This window comes from Triticum urartu, chromosome 3A (assembly GCF_056163025.1).
Source record: "Triticum urartu cultivar PI428250 chromosome 3A, HENAU_Tu73, whole genome shotgun sequence".
NCBI classification, from domain to species: Eukaryota; Viridiplantae; Streptophyta; class Magnoliopsida; order Poales; family Poaceae; genus Triticum; species Triticum urartu.
Window position 1 is genome coordinate 153,273,978 of NC_141875.1, and position 14,586 is coordinate 153,288,563.

A 14,586-nucleotide genomic window follows, 5' to 3' on the forward strand; every position below is an offset into this window, starting at 1 on the left:
GTTTTCTGGATGCTTATTCAGGTTATCATCAGATCAAGATGACAGTCAAGGACCAGGAGAAGTCAGCTTTCATCACTCCATTTGGAGCCTTCTGCTATGTGTCTATGCCCTTTGGGCTTAAGAGTGCCCAGGCAACTTATCAACAGTGTATGTGAAGGAAATATGCCCTAGAGGCAATAATAAAGTTATTGTTTATTTCCTTATATCATGATAAATGTTTATTATTCATGCTAGAATTGTATTAACTGGAAACATGATACATGTGTGAATACATAGACAAACAGAGTGTCACAAGTATGCCTCTACTTGACTAGCTCGTTGATCAAAGATGGTTATGTTTCCTAGCCATAGACAAAGAGTTGTCATTTGATTAATGGGATCACATCATTAGGAGAATGATGTGATTGACTTGACCCATTCCGTTAGCTTAGCACTTGATCGTTTAGTTTGTTGCTATTGCTTTCTTCATGACTTATACATGTTCCTATGACTATGAGATTATGCAACTCCCGTTTACCGGAGGAACACTTTGTGTGCCACCAAACGTCACAATGTAACTGGGTGATTATAAAGGTGCTCTACAGGTGTCTCCGAAGGTACTTGTTGGGTTGGCGTATTTCGAGATTAGGATTTGTCACTCCGATTGTCGGAGAGGTATCTCTAGGCCCTCTCAGTAATGCACATCACTTAAGCCTTGCAAGCATTGCAACTAATGAGTTATTTGCGGGATGATGTATTACGGAATGAGTAAAGAGACTTGTCGGTAACGAGATTGAACTAGGTATTGAGATACCGACGACCGAATCTCGGGCAAGTAACATACCAATGACAAAGGGAACAACGTATGTTGTTGTGCGATTTGACCGATAAAGGTATTCGTAGAATATGTGGGAGCCAATACGAGCATCCAGGTTCCGCTATTGGTTATTGACCGGAGACGTGTCTCGGTCATGTCTACATAGTTCTCGAACCCGTAGGGTCCGCACGCTTAACGTTACGATGACGGTTATATTATGAGTTTATATGTTTTGATGTACCGAAGGTTGTTCGGAGTCCCGGATGTGACCAAGGACATGAAGAGGAGTCTCGAAATGGTCGAGACATGAAGATTGATATATTGGAAGCCTATGTTTGGATGTCAGAAGTGTTCCGGGTGAAATCGGGATTTTACCGGAGTACCGGGAGGTTACCGGAACCCCCCGGGAGCTTAATGGGCCTATACGAGCCTTAGTGGAAATAGAGGGAAGCAAGGGGAGTGTGGGCGCGCGCCCCCAAGGCCCAAACCGAATTGGTTTAGGGCAAGGGGGGCCGGCCCCCTCTTTCCTTCTTCTCCTCTCTCTTTCCTTCTCCTGAATCCTATTTCAACCCCATAGACACAACAATTGATCGTTTGATCCTTTAGCCGTGTGCGGTGCCCCCCTCCATCATAGTCCACCTTGATATCACTGTAGCGGTGCTTAGGCGAAGCCCTGCGTCGGTAGAACATCAACATCATCACCACACCGTCATGCTGACGAAACTCTCCCTCAACACTTGTCTGGATCGGAGTTCGAGGGACGTCATCGGGCTGAACGTGTGCTGAACTCGGAGGTGTCCTATGTTCGGTACTTGATAGGTCTGATCATGAAGACGTACGACTACATCAACCGCGTTGTGCTAACGCTTCCGCTTTCGGTCTATGAGGGTACGTAGACAACACTCTCCCCTCTCGTTGCTATGTACCACCATGATCTTGCATGTGCGTTGGAAATTTTTTGAAATTTCTACTTTCCCCGAAAGTGGCATCCGAGCCAGGTTTTATGCGTTGATGTAATATGCACGAGTAGAACACAAGTGAGTTGTGGGCGATACAAGTCATACTGCTTACCAGTATGTCATACTTTGGTTCAGCGGTATTGTTGGATGAAGCGGCCCAGACCGACATTATGCGTACGCTTACGCGAGACTGGTTCTACCGACGTGCTTTGCACACAGGTGGCTGGCGGGTGTCAGTTTCTCCAACTTTAGTTGAACCGAGTGTGGCTACGCCCGGTCCTTGCGAAGGTTAAAACAGCACCAACTTGACAAACTATCGTTGTGGTTTTGATGCGTAGGTAAGAATGGTTCTTGCTAAGCCCGTAGCAGCCACGTAAAACTTGCAACAACAAAGTAGAGGACGTCTAACTTGTTTTTGCAGGGCATGTTGTGATGTGATATGGTCAAGACATGATGCTAAATTTTATTATATGAGATGATCATGTTTTGTAACCGAGTTATCGGCAACTGGCGGGAGCCATATGGTTGTCACTTTATTGTATGCAATGCAATTGCCCTGTAATGCTTTACTTTATCACTAAGCGGTAGCGATAGTCATGGAAGCATAAGATTGGCGAGACGAAAATGATGCTATGATGGAGATCAAGGTGTCGCGCTGGTGACGATGGTGATCATGACGGTGCTTCAAAGATGGAGATCACAAGCACAAGATGATGATGGCCATATCATATCACTTATATTGATTGCATGTGATGTTTATCTTTTATGCATCTTATCTTGCTTTGATGGACGGTAGCATTATAAGATGATCTCTCACTAAATTTCAAGATAAAAGTGTTCTCCCTGAGTATGCACAGTTGCCAAAGTTCGTCGTGCCCAGACACCACTTGATAATCGGGTGTGATAAGCTCTACATCCATCTACAACGGGTGCAAGCCAGTTTTGCACACGCAGAATACTCAGGTTAAACTTGACGAGCCTAGCATATGCAGATATGGCCTCAGAACACTGAGACCGAAAGGTCGAGCGTGAATCATATAGTAGATATGATCAACATAGTGATGTACACCATTGAAAACTACTCCATTTCATGTGATGATCGGTTATGGTTTAGTTGATTTGGATCACGTGATCACTTAGAAGATTAGAGGTATGTCTATCTAAGTGGGAGTTCTTAAGTAACATGATTAAATTGAACTTAAATTTATCATGAACTTAGTCCTGGTAGTATTTGCATATCTATGTTGTAGATCAATTGCTCACGTTTAGCTCCCTTGTTTTATTTTTGATATGTTCCTAGAGAAAACTAAGTTGAAAGATGTTAGTAGCAATGATGCGGATTGGATCTGTGATCTGAGGTTTATCCTCATTGCTGCACAGAAGAATTATGTCCTTGATGCACCGCTAGGTGACAAACCTATTGCAGGAGCAGATGCAGATGTTATGAATGTTTGGCTAGCTCAATATGATGACTACTTGATAGTTTAGTGCACCATGCTTAAACGACTTAGAATCGGGACTTCAAAGATGTTTTGAACGTCATGCACCATATGAGATGTTCCAGGAGTTGAAGTTAATATTTGAAGCAAATACCCGAGTTGAGAGATATGAAGTCTCCAACAAGTTCTATAGCTAAAATATGGAGGAGAATAGCTCAAGCAGTGAGCATGTGCTCAGATTGTCTGGGTACTACAATCTCTTGAATCAAGTGGGAGTTAATCTTCCAAATGAAATAGTGATTGAAAGAATTCTCTAGTCACCATCACGAAGTTAGTAGAACTTCATGATGAACTATAATATGCAAGGGATAACGGAAACGATTCCCAAGCTCTTCTTGATGCTGAAATCAACGAAGGTAGAAATCAAGAAAAGCATCAAGTGTTGATGGTAAACAAAACCACTAGTTTCAAGTAAAGGGACAAAGAGAAGAAAGAGGAACTTCAAGAAGAATGGCAAACAAGTTGCTGCTCAAGTGAAAAAAACCTAAGTCTGGACCTAAGCCTGAAACTGAGTGCTTCTACTGCAAAGGGACTGGTCACTGGAAGCGGAACTACCCCAAGTAATTGGCGGATAAGAAGGATGCCAAAGTGAACATAGGTATATTTGATATACATGTTACTGATGTGTACTTTATTAATGTTTATAGCAACCCCTCAGTATTTGATACTAGTTCAGTTGCTAAGAATAGTAACTCGAAACGGGAGTTGCAGAATGAACAGAGACTAGTTAAGGGTGAAGTGACAATGTGTATTGGAAATGGTTCCAAGATTGATATGATCATCATCGCACACTCCCTATACTTTCGGGATTAGTGTTAAACCTAAAATAAATGTTATTTAGTGTTTGCGTTGAGCATAAATATGATTGGATCATGTTTATTGCAATACGGTTATTCATGTAAGTTAGAGAATAATTGTTGTTCTGTTTACATGAATAAAACCTTCTATGGTCATACACCCAATGAAAATGGTTTGTTGGATCTCGATCGTGGTGATACATATTTTCATAATATTGAAGCCAAAAGATGCAAAGTTAATAATGATAGTGGAACTTATTTGTGGCACTGCCGTTTAGGTCATATTGGTGTAAAGCGCATGAAGAAAATCCATGCTGATGGGCTTTTGGAATCACTTGATTATGAATCAGTTGATGCTTGCGAACCATGCCTCATGGGCAAGATGACTAAGACTCCGTTCTCCGAAACAATGGAGCGAGCAACAGATTTGTTGGAAATCATACATACTGATGTATGTGGTCCGATGAATATTGAGGCTTGCGGCAGGTATCATTATTTTCTGATCTTCACAGATGATTTGAGCAGATATGAGTATATCAACTTGATGAAACACAAGTCTGAAACATTTGAAAAGTTCAAAGAATTTCAGAGTGAAGTGGAGAATCATCATGACAAAAATAAAAATTTCTACGATATGATCGCAGAAGTAAAATACTTGAGTTACGAGTTTGGCCTTCAGTTAAAACAATGTGAAATAGTTTCACTACTCACGCCACTTGGAACACCACAGTGTAATGGTGTGTCGGAACGTCATAACCATACTTTATTAGATATGGTCCGATCTATGATGTCTCTTACCAATTTACCACTATCATTTTGGGGTTATGCATTAGAGACAGCTACATTCACGTCAAATAGGGCACCATCTAAATATGTTGAGACGACACTGTATGAACTATGGTTTGGCAAGAAACCTAAGCTGTCGTTTCTTAAAGTTTGAGGTTGCAATGCTTATATGAAAAAGTTTCAACCTGGTAAGCTCAAACCCAAATTGGAGAAGTGTGTCTTCATAGGATACCCAAAATAAAATGTTGTGTACACCTTCTATCACAGATCTGAAGGCAAGATATTCATTGCTGAGAATGGATCCTTTCTAGAGAAGCAGTTTCTCTCGAAAGAAGTGAGTGGGAGGAAAGTAGAACTTGATGAGGTAACTGTACCTGCTCCCTTATTGGAAAGTAGTTCATCACAGAAATCTGTTCCTGTGACTACTACACCAATTATTGAGGAAGCTAATGATGATGATCATGTAACTTCAGATCAAGTTACTACCGAAATCTCGTAGGTAAACCAGAGTGAGATCCGCACCAGAGTGATACGGTAATCCTGTTCTGGAGGTCATGTTACTTGACCATGATGAGCCTACGAACTATGAGGAAGCGATGATGAGCCTAGATTCTGCGAAATGGCTTGAGGCCGTGAAATCTGAGATGAGATCCATGTATGAGAACAAAGTATGGACTTTGATTGACTTGCCAATGATCTGCGAGCCATTGAGATTAAATGGATCTTCAAGAGGAAGACAGACGCTGATAGCAGTGTTACTATCTACAAAGCTAGAATTGTCGCAAAAAGGTTTTTGACAAGTTCAAGGTGTTGACTACGATGAGAGTTTCTCACTCGTATCTATGCTTAAGTCTGTCCGAATCATGTTAGCAATTGCCGCATTTTATGAAATTTGGCAAATGGATAAACAAAACTGCATTCCTTAATAGATTTATTAAAGAAGAGTTGTATATGATGCAACCAGAAGGTTTTGTCAATCCTAAAGGTACTGACAAAATATGCAAGCTCCAGTGATCCATCTAGGGACTGGTGCAAGCATCTCGGAGTTGGAATATACACTTTGATAAGTCGATCAAAGCATATAGTTTTATACAGACTTGCGGTGAAGCCTGTATTTACAAGAAAGTGAGTGGGAGCACTACAGCATTTCTGATAAGTATATGTGAATGACATATTGTTGATCGGTGATAATGTAGAATTATTCCGCAAAGCATAAAGGAATGTTTGAAAGGAGTTTTTCAAAGAAAGACCTCGGTGAAGCTGCTTACATATTGAGCATCAAGATCTATAGAGATAGATCAAGACACTTGATAAGTTTTTCAATGAGTACATACCTTGACAAGATTTTGATGTAGTTCAAAATGGAACAGTCAAAGAAGGAGTTCTTGCCTGTGTTACAAGGTGTGAAGTTGAGTAAGACTCAAAACCCGACCATGGCAGAAGATAGAGAGAGAATGAAAGTCATTCCCTATGCCCCAGCCATAGGTTCTATAAAGTATGCCATGCTGTGTACCAGACCTATTGTATACCCTGCCCTGAGTTTGGCAAGGGAGTACAATAGTGATCTAGGAGAAGATCACTGGACATTGGTCAAAATTATCCTTAGTGGAATAAGGATATGTTTCTCGATTATGGAGGTGACAAAAGGTTCGTCGTAAAGGGTTACGTTGATGCAAGTTTTGACACTGATCCAGATGACTCAAAGTCTCAATCTGGATACATATTGAAAGTGGGAGCAATTAGCTAGAGTAGCTCCATGCAGAGCATTGTTGACATAGAAATTTGCAAAATACATACGGATCTGAATGTGGCAGACCCTTGACTAAACTTCCCTTACAAGCAAAACATGATCACACCTTAGTACTCTTTGGGTATTAATCACATAGCGATGTGAACTAGACTATTGACTCTAGTAAACCCTTTGGGTGTTGGTCACACGACGATGTGAACTATGGGTGTTAATCACATGGTGATGTGAACTATTAGTGTTAAATCACATGGCGATGTGAACTAGATTATTGACTATAGTGCAAGTGGGAGACTGAAGGAAATATGCCCTAGAGGCAATAATAAAGTTATTATTTATTTCCTTATATCATGATAAATGTTTATTATTCATGCTAGAATTGTATTAACCGGAAACATGATACATGTGTGAATACATAGACAAACAGAGTGTCACTAGTATGCATCTACTTGACTAGCTCGTTGATCAAAGATGGTTATGTTTCCTAGCCATAGACAAAGAGTTGTCATTTGATTAATGGGATCACATCATTAGGAGAATGATGTGATTGACTTGACCCATTCTGTTAGCTTAGCACTTGATCGTTTAGTTTGTTGCTATTGCTTTCTTCATGACTTATACATGTTCCTATGACTATTAGATTATGCAACTCCCATTTACCGGAGGAACACTTTGTGTGCCACCACATCAGAACGTAACTGGGTGATTATAAAGGTGCTCTACAGGTGTCTCCGAAGGTACTTGTTGGGTTGGCGTATTTCGAGATTAGGATTTGTCACTCCGATTGTCGGAGAGGTATCTCTGGGCCCTCTCGGTAATGCACATCACTTAAGCCTTGCAAGCATTGCAACTAATGAGTTAGTTGCGGGATGATGTATTACGGAATGAGTAAAGAGACTTGCCGGTAATGAGATTGAACTAGGTATTGAGATACCGACGATCGAATCTCGGGCAAGTAACATACCGATGACAAAGGGAACAACGTATGTGGTTGTGCGGTTTGACCGATAAAGATCTATGTAGAATATGTGGGAGCCAATATGAGCATCCAGGTTCCGCTATTGGTTATTGATCGGAGACATGTCTCGGTCATGTCTACATAGTTCTCGAACCCGTAGGGTCCGCATGCTTAACGTTACGATGACGGTTATATTATGAGTTTATATGTTTTGATGTACCGAAGGTTGTTCGGAGTCCCGGATGTGATCAAGGACATGACGAGGAGTCTCGAAATGGTCGAGACATGAAGATTGATATATTGGAAGCCTATGTTTGGATGTCGGAAGTGTTCCGGGTGAAATCGGGATTTTACCGGAATACCGGGAGGTTACCGGAACCCCCCAGGAGCTTAATGGGCCTATATGGGCCTTAGTGGAAATAGAGGGAAGCAAGGGGAGTGTGGGGCGCGCCCCCCAAGGCCCAAACCGAATTGGTTTAGGGCAATGGGGGCCGGCCCCCTCTTTCCTTCATCTCCTCTCTCTTTCCTTCTCCCGGATCCTATTCCAACTAGGAAAGGGGGGAGTCCTACTCCCGGTGGGAGTAGGACTCCTCCTGGTGTGCCCTCTCCCTGGTCGGCCGCACCCGCCTTGCTCCTTTATATACGGGGGAAAGGGGGCACCCCACAGACACAACAATTGATCGTTTGATCCTTTAGCCGTGTGCGGTGCCCCCCTCCACCATAGTCCACCTCGATATTACTGTAGTAGTGCTTAGGCGAAGCCCTGCGTCGGTAGAACATCAACATCGTCACCACACCATCATGCTGACGAAACTCTCCCTCAACACTCGGCTGGATCGGAGTTCGAGGGACGTCATCGGGCCGAACGTGTGCTGAACTCGGAGGTGTTGTACGTTCGGTACTTGATCAGTCAGATCGTGAAGACGCACGACTACATCAACCGCGTTGTGCTAACGCTTCCGCTTTTGGTCCACGAGGGTACGTAGACAACACTCTCCCTCTCGTTGCTATGCATCACCATGATCTTGCGTGTGCATAGGAATTTTTTTGGAATTACTATGTTCCCCAAAAGTATGCAGAATTGCCTTCACAATCAGATTGGGCGTAATGTTCATGCTTATGTGGATGACCTAGTGGTAAAGTCCAGGAAAGAGGAAACTTTGATAACAGATCTGAAGGAGACCTTTGATAACCTCCGGGTCTACAAAATGATGCTTAACCCGGCCAAGTGTGTTTTTGGAGTCCCAGCTGGCAAGCTCTTGGGTTTTTTGGTGTCCAATCGAGGTATTGAAGCTAACCCGGAGAAAATTAAGGCAATCACATCCCTGGCCAAACCAATATGCATGAATGACGTTCAATGGCTGGCGGGTTGTGTTGCTGCTTTGAGCCGATTCATAAGCCGGTTAGGGGAGAAGGCGATGCCTTTGTATCAGATGATGAAGAAAATGGATGACTTCGTTTGGAGCGATGCTGCGAACTCTGCTTTTGAGGATCTGAAGAAATAGCTTGCTGAGCCGCCGGCTCTTGCTGCTTCAATTGAGAACGAGTCGCTATTGTTATACGTAGCCGCTAACTCACGAGTTGTTAGTGTGGCAATTGTGGTGGAGCGCAAGGAGGTTGGCAAGGAACATCCGGTTCAACAGCCGGTTTATTACATCAGTGAGGTGCTGATTGAATCTAAACAAAGATATCCACATTGGCAGAAGCTCGTGTATGGGGTGTTCATGGCAAGTCGGAAACTCAAACATTACTTTCAGGGTCACCCAATCACTGTGGTTAGTTCTGCGCCTTTGGGAGACATCATCCAGAATAGAGAGGCTACTAGACGAGTCGCCAAGTGGGCCATTGAACTTGGGTCTCATGGGTTGAAGTATGTGCCACGTACTGCGATCAAGTCGCAAGCACTGGTTGACTTTATTAATGACTGGACAGAGATGCAGATGCCAGAAGAGAAACCAGACAACACGTATTGGACTATTCACTTCGATGGGTCCACAAAGTTGGAAGGCTCGGGGGCTGGAGTTGTTTTAAGCTCCCCTCGAGGTGACAAGTTTTGTTATGTGCTGCATTTGATATTTCCTTGTACTAACAACACAGCAGAATATGAAGCTTTGCTCCATGGTCTCCGAATGGCGAAAGGAATGAGCCTAAGTGTAACATCCCAAATTTTCAATTTGGAATGTTATACATAGGTCATCCATGCATACCATATTTTATTGCATTTCCGTTCCGCAATCCTCGAAATCCTAAGCAACTCAAGGACCCTCAGAGAGAGTTGGGGATTTCCCGGTTTTCATATTTGATTTTTATCAAATAATGAAATGAGGATTTTTTATTTTAATAATTTTTCTCTCCGAAAAATATTTCATTTTAAAGTAAATGAGAGGAGTTAATATGACTTCTCCAAAATAATTGAAATATTGGAGGAAAAATATTAAAATCAGTTATTTGATTTTATTTGGATTTTATTTGCATTAGAAAAATTGCACGTTTTCAAAATTGCATTTTAGGGCCAAGAAAATGTTCATCTTGTTCTAAATATTTTATTTAGACGGTGAAAATTTGTTTTGGCATTTTTAGATTTTTATTTTATTTCCTAGGATTTTATTTCTATCGACGAAACTGTTTTAGAAAAAAAAGAGGAACTCCCCGAGCCGACTGGGCCGAACCCAGCCGGGCCGCCGGCCCAAGTCGCCGACGCCGCCTCCCCGCGCGCGAGCGCCGCCTCCGCCGCGCCTTGCCCCCTCCTATTTATACGCACCACCCCGCCCCTGTTGGGGAACGTAGCAGAATTTTAAAATTTTCTACGCATCACCAAGATCAATCTATGGAGTCATCTAGCAACCAGGGAGAGGGGAGTGCATCTACATACCCTTGTAGATCGCACGCGGAAGCGTTCAGGAGAACGGGGTTGATGGAGTCGTACTCGTCGTGATCCAAATCACCGATGACCTAGCGCCGAACGGACGACACCTCCGCATTCAACACACGTACGGTTGGGAAGACGTCTTCTCCAACTTGATCCAGCAAGGGGGAAGGAGAGGTTGATGAAGATCCAGCAGCACGACGGCGTGGTGGTGGAAGCAACGGTGATCTCGGCAGGGCTTCGCCAAGCTCAGGGAGAGGGAGGAGTGTCACGGGAGGGAGAGGGAGGCGCCAGGGGCTAGGGTGCGGCTGCCCTCCCTACCCCCACTATATATAGGACCCCTAGGGGGGCGCCTGTCGTGGTTCTAAGTCTGACAGTAATGTAGGGGGGTAAGTATGGAGAGGCAAGATCTTAGCTATGGAGAAGTTGTAAGCACACGAGGTTTACGAGTTCAGGCCCTTCTCGGAGGAACTAAAAGCCCTACGTCTCGGAGCCCGGAGGTGGTCGACTAGATTATGCGCGTATGGTTTACAAGGGTGTGAACCCTTTACACTGAGGAGGGGGGTGGCTTATATAGAGTTCGCCGGACCCCTCCGGCCCTCAGTTATGCAGGGTTTTAAATACATTAAGGTCGGGCGTTACTGGTAACGCCCCTAATAAAGTGCTATGATGACCATAAAGACTACTTAATAACCGACCGTTAGCATGCGGAGTGCCTTTAGGTCTCCTGGCCGTCGAGTGGTTTGGTCTTGGTCGAGTGATTGCTTCTTGGTCGAGTGTCTTCGAGTCTGTCGAGTGGAACACCTCCAAGTCGATTGAAAGGTGATTTCTTCTAGAGATGTCCTTGGGTAGGGCAGTTTGGACAGGTCCATGACCCTACCCTAGGTACATAGCTTCATCATTAGCCCCCGAATGGATCGAGGTTTGAGTGGGGAAGGAGTTGAGAATTTTCCCGACTCATTTTTCATGCCATGAGCATATCTGGTTTCGGATCAATGAATCTTGAGTGATGACAACAACTTTCTTTTCAGTCGCCTTGATCCATTCTTAGCTTTTTGTTGAGTGAGTTTCTTTACTTGAAAGGCTCCGAGTGATGGTGCGGGGGAGATCTTTGGTCTGACAAGTTGTTCTGCTGCCCGCAGATTTTACGGGATCCGAATTTTGGGAAGCGCGCGCGACGGGGGAAGCCGCAGTAATCGGATGGGATAGAGCGCAGCCGCCTCGATCCCCGCGCCACCTTTTTCGCCACGTATCATGCACGCGATCGTTACGGGATTTGACAGGGCCGCCCGGGCCTACCAGTCAGCCACTCGGAAGCGGCCTCATATAAGGCGTCGGACCGGGGTCTCTTCGAGCAGTGCGTCCCCATTATCTCTTCTCCTCTTCACGCTCCCTCGCCGCGCTCGCTCTCGCCCCAGCGCCACCGTTCCATACGCGTTTCGCCGGCGACGATGGGGAAGGAGAAGACGGCGGCTCTAGAGCGGGCGAAGAAGGCGACGGCGAGGTCGAACGGGAAGGCGACCAGTCGGGGCAGATCCTCCTCGCGAACCGGCCTGCCGAAGGGCTGGATCCAGGGCGACTGGATCCGCTCAACGATCACCCAAGAAGACGTCGACGACCTAGCCGAAGGAGGGTTGATCCCCTATGAATCGGCGCGGCTCCCGGGGAAGGAATCCGAGCCGCAACCTCGGGAGGGTGAGCGCGTTCTTCTTGCCACCCACGTCGACCGTGGATTTTCCTTGCCTCCTCACCCTTTCTTTCGGGGATTTCTGAACTTCTTTGGGGCACAACTCCACCACTTCACTCCCAACACAATCGTTTATCTCGCCGCTTTTGTTTCTTTGTGTGAGAATTTCCTGGGTTGTCGGCCTCACTGGGGCCTTTTCAAGCACATTTTCACTTGTCGCTCCCAGACGGTGAAAAAAGCTAATCCGAGTGACGAGAGGACTCAAGTGATTCAGATGTGTGGTGGTCTTGGTGTCCAGATGAGAGGGAAAAGCTCCTTTCCGGCCATGATTCTTCCCGACTCAGTTCGCGGATGGCAGTCGTCCTGGTTTTACTGCAAAGACCAGTCGACGCCAGGGCAGTCGACTGGCCTCCCTCCTGTCACCATGGACCGAGTGAGGAAACTCTCCCCTTTGAAGGTGCTCCCGGAGGAGAAGGCGCAGGTGAGGGTGCTGGTAGAGCGAGTGGTCCAGCTTATCCGTGACGGGGTCACTGGTATGGATCTCTTGGAGGTATTCCTTCAGAGGCGCATCCAGCCTCTCCAAGCCCGAGACCATCCGATGTGGATGTATTCGGGTCTCAAAGGCTCCACTCGGATTCACCCGGAGGAGGTCGATGACGACACACTTGAGAAGTGGTTGTCGGCCATGACCGGAAACAAGGACAACCCCAGGGGAGCCAGGAGAGTTCCTCCACTCGACCAGTCTCATGTGCCAGAGAAGGTCCGATTCTGAGTTTTTGTTTGCAATCTGAATTCACTCACGTAGCTGCCTATACTGAGTCGACTGACTTTGTTCTTCTTGCTTTCTTTCAAGCCATTATTAAAATGTATTCAATGCCCAACGGAGAGAAAGAGCAGGACCCGGAAGGAGAGCGAGCGGTGGCAACAGTGGCGAATGGGAGTCTGACGGTAGAGGAGATGAAGAAAGCGACGATCCAAGTGACGAAGAAGAGGTCGAGTCGCCTCCTCGCAGGGAGAGGCGGTCCAAACTTGACCAAGAACAACCGAGCGCCCGTGAAAAGGCGATTGCTCAAGCTGGTCAGTCTTCAAAGCGTCCTCGGACCTCTTCGCCAACTTCGACTGAAAAAGTGTCAAAGCATCCCAAAGTCGCAGAGCCGAAGTTTCGGAAGGCGTTGCCGAAGATTAAGATTGACATCCCCATCGCTTCCGCGTGAGTGTCTCCCTTCATATTTACTCGACGCCCTGTGTTGTTTGTTTTTCTTGTTTTAACTGGACGAACTTTGGAACTGTCAGCACTGCTACTTCCGGGACCTCAGCTTACAGGGATGATGATGAGGTGATGGAGGATGCGGTCACTTCTAATCTGGGTATGATTTCTGCCATACTGTCTTTATGTTGGTCGATTCAACTGCAATGTGTAGCATTGGGTGATGTGATTTTGTCGATTGAACTTTGAATAGCTCCTAACATTATTGACCTCCCTGATGATGATGATGAAGATCCCGACAGTCCTTTGACGAAGAAAAATAGGCAATCTCCTGCGAGCGAGGTGCCACAATCGACACCGAGGGCGGAGCCAGTCGTTCAGGACGCTGACGATGCCAATCGGGGTTCTGTTAATTTCGCTGTGCCATTGTCGAGTGCCTTGCCTTCCTCGTCGACTGCTCAGGCCCCTGTCGACCCGCCTTCAGTTTTTGCGACCCATCATGTCCCAGAGGATGAGGTAAATGCTGCCAGGGAAGCCATACGCCAGGCGGGATTATGATGGAGAAGATGAAGACGGTGCGGGACGCTAGCCAAGCCGCCTACGATGCCAGCTCGGCTCTCCAGAGCAACGCTTAGGTTAGTTGGTCGCCGCTTGTTCTGTTAGGATATGCTATCTAAAGACTCTTTCCGAAAATCTTTGCATCTGTACACCCACTTGGTGCGTCGATTGAATTTTTGAACTAGTGGGGGCACGCTGAGTGCACCCACTGGGTGTAGTCCCCGAGACTACGGTGGACTGCTGGCAGTCGACTGTAGTCTTTGCATTTTTTTCGAGTGTAAACCGAACTGGTAGTTTGTCTCTTCCACTCGATCTGGTCGAGTGGGATCATCACCGGTGGGGGCACGCCAAGTGCACCCACTGGGTGTAGTCCCCGAGACCGCGGTCGACTGCTGGCAGTCGACTGTGGTCTGAGTTCTACTTTCTCTCCCCCTTTTTTTTACTTCCTGCACTCGACTCCGGCGGGCCGGTCGAGTGGGATCAAAACCGGTGGGGGCACGCAAAATGCACCCACTGGGTGTAGTCCCCGAGACTATGGTGGACCGCGGGCAGTCGACCGTAGTCTTAGTACTTATTGTCTTTGTCGTTTTTCGCTGTAAAATAACTTCTCCCCTTTGATTTCAAAAATCTTGTGATCTTGGAGCTCGCATTGCTGACTTGGAGAAACAGCAGATTCAACTGAACCTTGACTTGGAGCTGGCCAAGACAGAGCTGCAAAAGGTCAAG